General features: G+C 35.0%; 1 protein-coding gene across 1 annotated transcript in view; it reads right to left on the bottom strand.

Moving 5' to 3' along the window:
• Positions 1-4126, bottom strand: part of plagl2 (pleiomorphic adenoma gene-like 2) — a 78257-nt gene extending 74131 nt beyond the window's left edge. Inside the window, exon 1 of the mRNA XM_022202838.2 lies at positions 3885-4126. The gene's annotated coding sequence lies outside the window, so the exon portion shown is untranslated. The remainder of the gene's footprint in view (positions 1-3884) is intronic.
• Between the last annotated feature and the right edge of the window lie 8066 nt (positions 4127-12192).

The raw sequence follows: 12192 nt of genomic DNA, 5'->3' as shown, positions 1-12192 counted from the left end.
AATTTATTTATACGAAGCTGCAACTATTTTCATAATCGATTAATTGGTTTTTAGTGACTTTTTAAAAAGAGATCAAGATTCAAAATCCTTTAATTACAGCTTCATAGATGTGAACATTTTCTGGTTTCTTTCTTCTTCTATGACAGTACATGGAATATCTTTAATTTGTGGACAAAACAAGACATTTGAGGATGTTATCTCTAACTTTGACTCACATTTTTCTTGCCTCTTTTTTTACCTTTTATAAACTAAACAGCTAATCAATACACTGAGAGAATAATCAATAGTAGCAGCTTTAACGCCTTCAAAATTCTCTTTTACGTTCACTCACTTATCTGGATCAATAATCTTCACCTATCCTGAAAATAATTCATTTTTTGAGGCACAGGTTTGAGGATTTTGTGTTTTCTTTAAAGCTGCAACGGTTAATTAAATAATCAAGAGAATTGATTAGGTATCGTAATAATTGATTAATCATATGGAGTACATTTTTAAGAAAAGAAAGTCTCTATTTTCCACTTGGTAAATGTGAATATTTAGTGTTTTTTATTTCCTTCTCTGTGACAGGGAACTGAAAATCTTTAAGTTTCAGACAAAACAAGACATTTGAGGAAAACTGATCAATATTTTTCATCAATTTCTTACATTTTTAAAACCAAATAACTAATCAATAAACCAAGAAAATAGTCAACAGATTATTGAGCACATTTGAGCACAGATTGGTCGGTTGACAGAGAATCAATCTACAACTATTCCTAGAATTCATTCCGTTTCTTTTAGTTCTAGCTTGACAGTTTTAAGAACTTTGAGTTTTGTGTAAAGCTACAACGATAAATCGATTAATCAATGAAATTAATCATTAACTGTCTTAATAATCGACTGAACAAATTGAGCAAACTTTTTAAGAAAGCCTAAATTCTTCATTAAATGTGAATATTTTGTCTATTTGTTTCCTCCTCGGTGACATTACACTGAAAGCTTTTCACAATTCTCGGACATGTCATACAGAGAAAATATGTGCACATCTAAGCTGAAAATGAATTCTGTTTTGTGGAGCTATTGGAGGAGTTTGTGTTTGGAATAAAGCTGCAACGATTAATTGATTAATCAATTAGTTGTCAATCACAAGCTCTGTTAATAAACAACTGGTCAAGGTGAGTGAACTTTTTAAGAAAAGAAAACCTAAATTATTTGATTCTATAATGTTAATATTTTGTCTTTTTCTCCCCTTCTCTTTGGGTTCGTGAACAAAACAGGACATTTACATCAACTTTTTCACTCTTTTCTGACCTTTTATAAGCCAAACAACTGATCAATAAACCGCTGTAGCTCTAGTTTTGGAGGTTTCTGGTCTGTTTATCTGATTGAACTTTCCTTTTAACCATTTTAACAGAATAATTATTAACTGAATACAAAATTGCGGCTTTATTGATGGTAAAAAATAACTGTAACTTGCAGCCCTGCAGGGTCAAAGTGAAGATTCTTGTACAATCACAGGACAAAAACACGTTAATATCCCAAAGTTCACTCTGAGTTCAGGCTAAACTCTCAGCAGGAAAGCAGTAAAAACAACCCAACAGAGCAAATGCGTGAAAAAAGCAGCACGATGCATTCATGTTAAACAGAGTATTGGTTGTTTTTGATGCTGCATGCTCTGTATCTACATTTTAAAATCAAAAGTGAAACTAGCAACCAGAATTAAATAAGTAATCACAAATATTTGTTGTGTCCGTTTTTGGCTTTTGAAAATAAGACAACTGTGACCACATGTCTCAGTGCTTTAGCAACACATCACCCAAAGCTTCCCTCTACATTTCTCCATCTCAGTCATATTTGGTGGGTGGAATTATGCATTATTTAGTAACGAAAAAAGCCACATTTTGAAGTAATATAACCAAACCATGATGTCCTATCTCTTCATTACATTTTGATCCCTCAGAAACCGGAAGAACAAAAAGCTAAATGGAGGCATGAGCCCCTCTGATGCTTTATTTTCCAAAATATCCAGGAAATGAATGACTTGTAAATGAACAATTTATCCTGTTTTATCTCATAAAACATAAATTTAAACTATAATACTGCTTTTTATTGCCTCAATTTGACATCATAATACAAACGAGACTATTAGACAACTATATAACTGTAACATCGCTTGTAATGGAGCCAGTTTGAAATAAACAACTAATATTCAAAGACATTTTATATTATTAGACACCTCCAAACCACTATAAACACACTGATTCACCTTGTAAAAAGATGTTTTAATAAAAAAAAGTGTAACTGCAGCAATTTTGACATAAACAATGAATATATAAACAGATTTTATGTTATTACACACCTGCAAACCACTTATACGCCCTCATTCATCTCGTAAAAAGATCAGTTTTAATTAGAAACGACTCAAAACTTCAATATTGTTCTAACAACATCTTTCAACAATTTTCAACGATTTAAAAAAGGCACATTTCTGAGTTCCATCTTGTGAGTTTGAGGACTTTGTGTTTGTGTGGAGGCATGATTCTAAAATCTATTCTATGCATCTGTTCTATAAGGTAAATAAATGACTTGTAAAGGAACAATTTTGTCACTTTTTGTGGCCACATCCACACATAAAAGTCCTGCACATCTTTCCACACTCCTGATTGAGGATAAAAGTGTAAAAAATTGTGAAAGTGGCAAAGTAAATTTGATGTAAACAACTAACATTCAAACACATTTTATGCTACTGAACACATGCAGTTCAGCTTCTAAACCCCAATTCAACTTTCAAAACATGTTCTAATAGAAAATATTACCAAAACTATAATACAGTTTGTAACTGCAGCCATTTTGATATAAACAACAAATATAAAAACAGATTTTGCGTTATTAGACACCTGCAAACCACCTTAAACACCCTGATCCATCTCCTAAAAAGATCCATTTTAATTTGAAACAATTTGAAACTATAATATTCTTTGTAACTGGAGCAAATTTGACCTAAAATCTAAATAAACAGCATCTCAGTCAAACTTCAGCAACAAGTGCATAAAGTGAAGCCCCCCTCCTTGCCACGGTGGAGGTCTTGGGGTTTGTTATTTACCCAGCAGCCTTGTGAGGAAAACACAACAGACACAAAAAAACATCCGAGCAGTGACATGAACCCACAACCTGGTGGATTGAGGCTGCAACAAAAGGCTTCAAGTCGTGGGGAGGGAGGAGAAGGAGGAGGGTTTCTGGAGGAGGGGGGACTCAATGTCAGCCACTAAAGTCCTAATTTAAAGAATGCATGATGCGCACAGGGAAATGTGGCTGCGCGTAAAAACAGCGACTTTCTGCCAAAGTTCGCCCCCCAAAAAAGTGGCACAGCGGCGGCGGCAGCGCACCGTGGGACTCCGCTGCAAAACATGCCACACGGGGAAATGGGTCGGAAATTGCTCCCAAATAAATAATAAATAGTCAGAACTCAGCACATCGCAGAAAGAAATAGAAGAAGAAAACATAGAAACATCAAACGTCAACAGCTCGGGGGGCCGCTGGACAAAGTGCACCGAGTGGAACAACTTCACACATTCGCAGCATTTTTATCGAGCAAAAGAAGAAGAAGGAGGAGGAGGAGGAGGGAGGCGATCATTGAGAATTAAATCACCCGAGCTGCTTCCACGCTGCCGTGAAAACAATAAATAAAATAATTAACAATAATTTAAAAATGCGCAAAATTACGCAAAGTCGGACCGCGCGTCGGTGCCAACAAACTGACACCACATTCGGGATCCGTCGGTGTTGTCAAAGTGGCTTCAACGTGCACACGCGTGGACGTGCAGCCGCGTTATGAGGTCTTTAGAGGAGACAGGGAGAGAGAGAGAGAGAGAGGGGAGGAAAAAAACGAGCAGTTTTGTACCTACCAAAAAGTTTCCAGCACCGCATTAGTCAATTTCACATGGAGCCCCGGTAACCTTCCATCCCGGACCCGGACCAGAATCCCTCCGTGGGAGACTCGATCCTCGCCGCCGCTCCTCGTCGCCTTTTTCTCCACTTCGATGCGTCCGTTTGTGATTTTTTTCCGATTTTTCCAATATTTTTTCTATATTCGGGGCCTGAGAGTGTCTGGCTCTCCTCAGGCTGCAGCCGAGTTATGGGGCGGTAAGCATTGTGGGAGTGTGACGTCACTTTCACAAACTTTTTTTTTTCAACCAGCGACAGTTTTTTTTTCTCACTGGTTTATCCAGCAGCGTCCCAGTTACATGAACTGGAGTCACCTGCAGTCTAATTTACACATTCATCCCGTAGTTAATAATGTTATAGATTATACAAAAATAAGTTTAATACTAGAACATTGCTTTGAACTGGAGCCACTTGCACGCAAACAACTAATATTCAAAACGATTTTATGTTAGTTGACACATGTAGTTCAGCGTAAGCATCCTGATTTATTTCGGGAAAAATAAATAAATACAAATACAGAAATGAACTTTTAATACTATAATAGTGCTTGTAATTGGAGCCATTTTGACATCAACAACTAATATTCAAATAGATATGGTTTTAGACTCGTAAAAACCACCTTATACACCCTGATTTATCTCATAAAATGATCAGTTTTAATTAGAAACAATTTAAAACTATAACATTGTTTGTAATTGAAGCCATTCTGACATAAACAACTATATTCAAACAGATTTTATGTCATTAGACACCTTAAAACCACCTTATACACCTTGATTTATCTCGTAAAATGATCAATTTTCCTTAGAAACAATTTAAAACTACAATATTGTCTGTAACTGGAGCCATTTTGACATAAATATTTAATATTCAAACACATTTTTTGATATTAGACACCTGCAAACCACCATATACACCTTGATTCATCTTGTATGAATATGTTTTAATAAAAAATAATATTAAAACTATATTATTGCTACTAACTTGAGAAATTTTTATATAAAAATTAATATTCAAACATATTTTATGTTACTAGATACATGCAGTTCAGTATAAAAACATTGTTTTAACTTGTAAAAGATTCATTTTAATTAGAAAAAAAGTTTATACAATAACATTGCTTGCAACTGGAGTAAAGTTGAATAACAATAAACCACTTATATTCCAATCTGCATTATTATGCAGCTGCAGGCCAGCTTCATCTTGCAAAAAATAACCTTTTAATTAAAAAAAATATTTTTAAAAGAACAATATTGCCAGTAATGAAGTCAGTTGTCCATCTAATATTTGAACAGTTTTCATTGTACACCCTGACTCACTTTTTTTTTATCAAGAATATTTTTTATTTATACTATAATATGACCTGTAACTGAGCCATTGTGACTTTAAAACCTAATATGTCAGTTACCAGACACATGCAATTCACCTCGATTCATCTTTTTAGCATAATAATAATTGAAAAATACATGTTTATTAGTACAATATTGCTTGTAATTGAGACAATTTGACATAAATAAACATAAACACAAACAATATATAAACAGATTTTATGTTATTGAACACCTGCAAACCACATTATACATGCTGGTTTATCTCATAAAAAGATCAATTTTAATTAGAAACAATTCAAAACTATATTATAGTTTGGAATTGGAGCAAATCTGATACAAACAATTAATATTTAAACAGATTTTATGTTGTTAAACACATGCACTTCAGCCTTTTTAAGCTGATTTTATTTTATCACCTATTGCCATGGGGGGGGGGGGGGACTTAATACCTTTAGTGCTTATTGTAGTTATTAAATATTTGAAAAAATAAAGCACTTGCATTGACATAATGGTGAGATCTTTATCTGTTTTGTCTTTTTTTTGCTTTTAAAACCAAACACAAATGAGAGAAAAAAAGTTCTGTTTCATTAAACTATGAATTTAATCCTTTTTCAATTATTTATTTCCTTTTACAGAGAGTTTTGAAGTGACTACATGCATTCTTGGGGCTTCACGTGAACTTGTATGATAAATAATAATAATAAAATCATTAAAATTTAATCAATAATCACCACAGCTGAGTTGAATTGTGAAGATTTCTTGCATTTGTTTGCATTTTTCATGAAAACTGGTTCAACTGAGACAGAAAAAAAGTTCAAATTATGACTGGAATGTATTTGCATGATGATTTAAGATTAGAAACATGAGCAGCGTGGAGGAGGAAAACGAGCAGCAGGACATCAGCAGGAATGTGTCCGCTGCTTCCCCACGTGTTGAGGGGCTGCTGGTGGTTGGTGGTCGGTGGTCCCGTGGCTCTCTCCCACCTTGTGTGTGTTTTTTTGGGGGGGAGGAGGAGGATGGGGGTGAAAGAATTACTTCCAGGGCACATCAACTCATTTCCTCATCACCCTCCACCTCCACCTCCACCCTGGGTCCTCGCCTTTCAGCGGCCGCAGGGTGAGTGTGTTTATGTGGGGAGAGAGAGAGCGACGGGGGGCGGGGGAGCAACACTCTCCGATAATGCTGCCTTCAAGTGCAGCTCAAGGTTTGGAAAAGATGCAGAAAATAAAAACAAAAAGCCATTAGGGACTCCTGTTTCACTACCACTGCAATATGTAATACATGGACAATACTTGAACTTCATGTGCAATGCCTCAACAACAATGTGCAACATTGTAATTTATTACCCTGCTTAAGCAAATTTCTGTCATGTTTTACACCTTACTTTGTTTACACTTACTTTTACATTGTATTTCTTATACTTAAAATATTTTTTATTTAGATTTCTCAGATTTATATTTATATTTTTATTCTTTTATTGTCTGTTGTTGCTGCTGAGTACTGCAGCTCTATTGCTATAACTTTAGCTGTGTAGTTAGCTGTTTTTCTAGAATTTTAGTTGTGTAGTTGGCTGTTTTTCTATAATTTTACCATTATATTTAGCTGTCTTTCTATAGTTTTAGCTCTGTAGTTAGCTGTGTTTCTATAACTTTAGTTGTGTAGTTGGCTGTTTTTCTATAATTTTACCATTATATGTAGCTGTCTTTCTATAATTTTAGCTCTGTAGTTAGCTGTGTTTCTATAACTTTAGTTGTGTAGTTGGCTGTTTTTCTATAATTTTACCATTATATGTAGCTGTCTTTCTATAATTTTAGCTCTGTAGTTAGCTGTGTTTCTATAACTTTAGCCATGTAGCTAGCTGTCTCTCAGTAATTTTAGCTGTGTAATAAACTGTATTTCTGCCATTTTAGCCATGTAGTTTGTTGTCTTTCCATAGTTTTAGCTGTGATGTTAGCTGCATCCCTGTAACTTTAGCTGTGCAGTTAGCTGTTGTTCCTTAATTTTAGCCGTGTAGATAGCTGTGTTTCTATAACTTTAGCTTTGAAGTTAGCTGTTTTTCAGTAATTTTAGCATTGCAGTTAGCCATCTTCCTATAATTTTATCTGTGTAGTTAGCCATCTCTATACTTTTAACTGTGTAGTTAGCTGTGTGTCTATAACTTCAGCTGTGAAGTTAGCTACTTCCCCATAACTTTAGCTGTGTAGTTAGCCATCTTTCTATAATTTTAGCTGTGTAGTTAACTGTCTTTCTGTAATTTTTTCTGTAGGTAGCTGTATGTCTATAGCTTTAGCTGTGACAATAGCTGTGTTTCTACAACTTTAGCTGTGTAGATAGTTGTGTTTCTATAGCTTTAGCTGTGAAGTTAGCTGTCTTTCAGTAATTTTTGCAGTGTAGTTTGCTCTCTTTGTACAAGTTTAGGTGTGTAGATAGCCATCTCTCTATAGCTTTAGCTGTGAAGTTAGCCGTTTTCTAAACTTTAGCTGTGTACTTGGCTGCCCTTTTACAATTTCGGCTGTGTAGTTAGTTGACTTTCTTTTTTAGCCGTATAGTTAGTTTCATTTTACACTAGCTGTCTGTCTATACTTGTAGGTGTGTAGGTAGCTGTTCTTAGCAATAAAGGTAGATGTTCCTATAACTTTGGCTATGTAGTTAGTTGTCTCATTGTAATTTTAGCTAAAATTTTGATAATTCCTATAACTTTACCTGTGTCCTTGTCTGTATTTCTATATGTTTAGTTGTAAAGTGAGCTCACTTTCTATATTGTTAGCTCTATAGTTAGCTGTGGTTCTATATTTCTAGCCTTGTTTCTATAGTTTTACTTGTAAAATTAGCTTGCTTTCTATATTTTAAGCTGTTTAGTTACTTGTGTCTATATTTTTAGCTGTAAAGTTAGCTGTTGCTGTTGCTGAGTACAGTTTTAATGGAAAAATGCCATAATATGTACATTCAATATTGTAATTTTTGCATTTATTTTTTGGAAAGAATACAATTTTTCACAACTAAATGTATGTGCTGTGCTGAAACATGCTGTAATACTTATAACAAGTAACATGCCAATTATTGTATTGATGTCTTATAAAAAATACAGCCATCAAATTGATGTACTTTTGTGTGAATAACACATATATGCTTAAAATGTATGACTGCTATAACTGCTTTTGTTGCATATGTCATGCTGAAAATACACATATCAAATGTTAATCACACTAACTGTTGTGCTGATAATGGAAATTTTCAAGTAAAACAAAATATGTTTAAAGGTTAAAACTTTTTTAACAGCAAAATATGGAGCAAAGCACATTTTTCTAACCACAAAATCAACAGTATCAATACATTTCTTTACTGTAAATGAGGAAAATGTTTTACCGTAATTTTACTGTAGTGTTCTGGTGACCACAGAATTTTTATCATAAAAACATTTTTTACAGTGCATTTCAAGTGCATGAAAACCCAGCAAGGAAGATGTCCTATGCAAATAATGGTGATTCCACTCGGCTCATATTCATAAATACTTCCACATTTTGGGAAATATAGTTCTTCGTTTTCTTGCTGAGACTCCTCTGTAGTGTCTATTTAACAAATATAAAGCTACAGCCAGAGGAAACTTGGTTCAGCTAAGACTGATAGAAGTATTTTTCCTTTAGCTTTGTCCAGTACGTTGCCCTAGATAAACCAAAGCTTGCCCTTTGTGCGTTACATTTAGGTTTTTATGCAAATGAAACGAATTCTAACATTTAAATGAGTGAGTTTTGAACCTATACTGTATGCTAAAATTTCCCTACTCTGTTATTTGTGGTAACTAAAATTAAACATGAACAGTAACAGGTTGAAAACAGTACTTACTTTTGGACTGCTGCATAACTACTAAAAACATACTAATCTGTCTTTTTTCTGTATCTGTTGATGTGGCCCAGTTATTCACAAATCTCCACAAGGCCTGATTACCTTCCCTTCTGCTTCGTTTTACTAATAGTTCCCCACACGATCCTGCGCATGCGTTGTGTAAAAACGCCATTGCATGCAGTTTAAACAACTAAAACTGTTTTTAAAAAATCACTCATTTATGTGCAGTTTAATTGCTAGATAAATACGCAAATTTGCACCATCGACTTCTCTTAATTTAAACTGCATTCTCTTCAAACAAATCAACTTCCTCCCTTCGAAATTCAATATTTCCGACCGTGCCTGAAAGCACCAAAAGCCTCTTTTGGTGGGTCCAAACAGAGGAGCGGGGCAGATAAAGCTGCTGTTCAGGGGCAGGAGGGCAACAATATGTTTACCTGCTGCAGCTGAAAAGAGTTAGGAGGAAATGATGTCGTTAGGATTTTTTTTCCGCTCTTTGTCAGAGGAGTATGGTTTAAAAGCTACTCAGATGAGGAGACCTCTTAGAGCTAAAAATCCGACGGTAGAAACTCCTGTTTCCATCCGAAACTGTCGGATTTTTTTATTTTTATTTTTTTAGTTTCAAATGCAAAACAACAAATGCAACGTTATCCTGTCGAGTACAGGAGATGGTGAGAGGATGCTGTTAGGCTTCGGATTTTCTCTCTTTAAAAGTGAAACTAGTTTCTGTCTTCCGGCAAACATTGATTTTTTTTTAAAAGTATCTCGACTTAAAAATATATAACTGAGATTTACCTGAATTAAAAAGCTGAATTTTTAAGCAGATTTCCCCTACACAAGACTCACTCTGTGCTCACAATAATTGCATAATAATTAAAACAAACGCATAAATAACACATGTGAGGTAAAAACATTAACAAAATAAAACTACAATTTATTTAAGCAAATAGCAGCTAAGAAAGAAACATTAACTTGCAAAGATTAAGTCAAATTGTGGCTTTAAAATCTTCAAATGATTTCAAGATGATGAATAAATTACAGCCAAATGAGACTTTAAAACTTTACATGAACAGACTCATAAAACAAAGAAAACACATCAGATTGATGTCATTATTTCATTGCAATTTCAGTTTTTTCAGTTAAATATAATTATTGTTAAGTTTAGTTTGTTTTATAATCCAGTAATTTCCTAACTCTAGATAGCTACAGCAGATTCAACGTAAGATAACTGCTTATTCAGTTTCGAATAAATTAAGATTTTTAGAAAATGTCAAAAGAAAGAGATGAAGGCATTTTGTTCATAGCAAATGTAGTAATTCTATCTTTGATATAATTAAAACTGTAAGTATTAAATTATATTTCCTTTGGTTGATTTAGTTGGTTTAGCCTACATGATTTTATGTAATGTTTGACTATAGTTTGCAGTGTGTTTTTGATACAATTTTATCACTACAAATTGTCTGTGGTTGTTACATGTTTTAATGTCATATTAGAAAGGTAAAAAAAAATCATTTTACTAGGAAAACCTCACTTTTTAGTTAACTACAGATGCAAGGAAGTTGTAAAAAAACAGCTACAAGATTTCTGCAAACTGGTGTAGTGATGTAGGCCTATTACAATTAAGTTAGTTTTTATATATATCTTTGTAGGTATCCCTAAAAACAATTGTCTATAAACCATCAGAAAACTTTAAAACTGCACCAGAATGACCAGAATGATTGAAAAACATTGATGTGATTTGTTTTTAGACTCCACAGTTAATAGGAATCACTGGTTTCTGTGTTTAGCTAACTTTCTATCTGCCCCACTGCTACTAATGATTTTTTAAATCTGATTTAATACATTAATAGACCCCATCAGAGCCTACGTCATCAACAAGCTGCGTGCGCATCAAGGCAATGGAAGTACCGCTTCATATCATTTACCTGGCATTGTTCGCACCACACGGAGTAGCAAAACTAAAAGCTAACGCTAAACTGTCGGCATCATAATGTCAGGCTGTTGTGTTTTTGGTTGTACGAACCGAAATACTCAAGAGGGACATAAGTTCTACCGCATGCCAATGGGCTCTCAGCCGTTTCAGAGAAACCGAAGGCGGCTGTGGCTCCAGGCTATCAAGCCGGCGGATTGGACGGAGGATACCATCAACAATGCACGCGTGTGCGCTGTTGTGGCAAATAAAGTGAAATCAGTGCAAAATATACTGACGAGCTGTCGGTTCCCACATGATTAGAGCCACTAATAAAAACCCTGTTGACTGTTGTGACAGGGGGACATAAAAAATAAAGCGGCTGGAATCGCCACCATAAAGGTGCAGTTTGCTGTGTGTATGTAGTTCTCCGCTTTGTTGATGATCACCCATGCCTCATACATCGTAGTCTTCTGCCCTTGCCTTTGGCTGGGTAGGATTTCAGACATCAAAACACAAAACTCTTTGTCAGTGTCCTTGTATCTCACCTGTACCTGTCTACAAATTGCATAATCATAGGCCTCCATAGATTTGTATGCTCGCAGCTTCTCTCTAGTGTACACTCTAGGTTTTTCAACTAAATACAAATAAATATCAGGCCACTGAATATTGGGCCATTTACTAACGTCATAGTCCCGTTCGGTAAGTGTACAGGGATCTGGGAGCCTCTTGTCATTTGTTGAAGTGATCTTTTTAAAGTATTTTTCGCGATCTTTTACTGATAATGCACCCGCATGGCTTGACAAGCCACTGCCAGCCGCCATACTTCCGTTGCCAGGGTACGTGCGCAGCCCTCTTTATTTACCTACAGTAAATGGGTCTATACAGTTTAATATATGGAAATGTGTGATATTAAGTTATAGTTTACCACCAAACCTCACAAAGTTTGATCGCAGCTACTGAGCTAGCTACCTTTAGCAGGAGATACAGCAGTTTTTTTCCCAACATAAACTGAGCAGCTGCTGCCTTATTTAATGATGTAGAATGACAAATTAAGTGAACAAAATGTCTCTTCATTCATAGATACTTTTCCATGTATAAATTACATCCAGCTAGGGAGGAAATATTGGCTAAACTCAGCTTTAGTTGTAGCTAAGGCTAGCTACAGTTACCGTGGAACCTAGC

This window comes from Acanthochromis polyacanthus, chromosome 6 (assembly GCF_021347895.1).
Source record: "Acanthochromis polyacanthus isolate Apoly-LR-REF ecotype Palm Island chromosome 6, KAUST_Apoly_ChrSc, whole genome shotgun sequence".
Lineage (NCBI taxonomy): Eukaryota > Metazoa > Chordata > Actinopteri > Pomacentridae > Acanthochromis > Acanthochromis polyacanthus.
The sequence above is the reverse complement of the archived record's forward strand: the minus strand, read 5'-3'. Positions and strand labels throughout refer to the sequence as shown.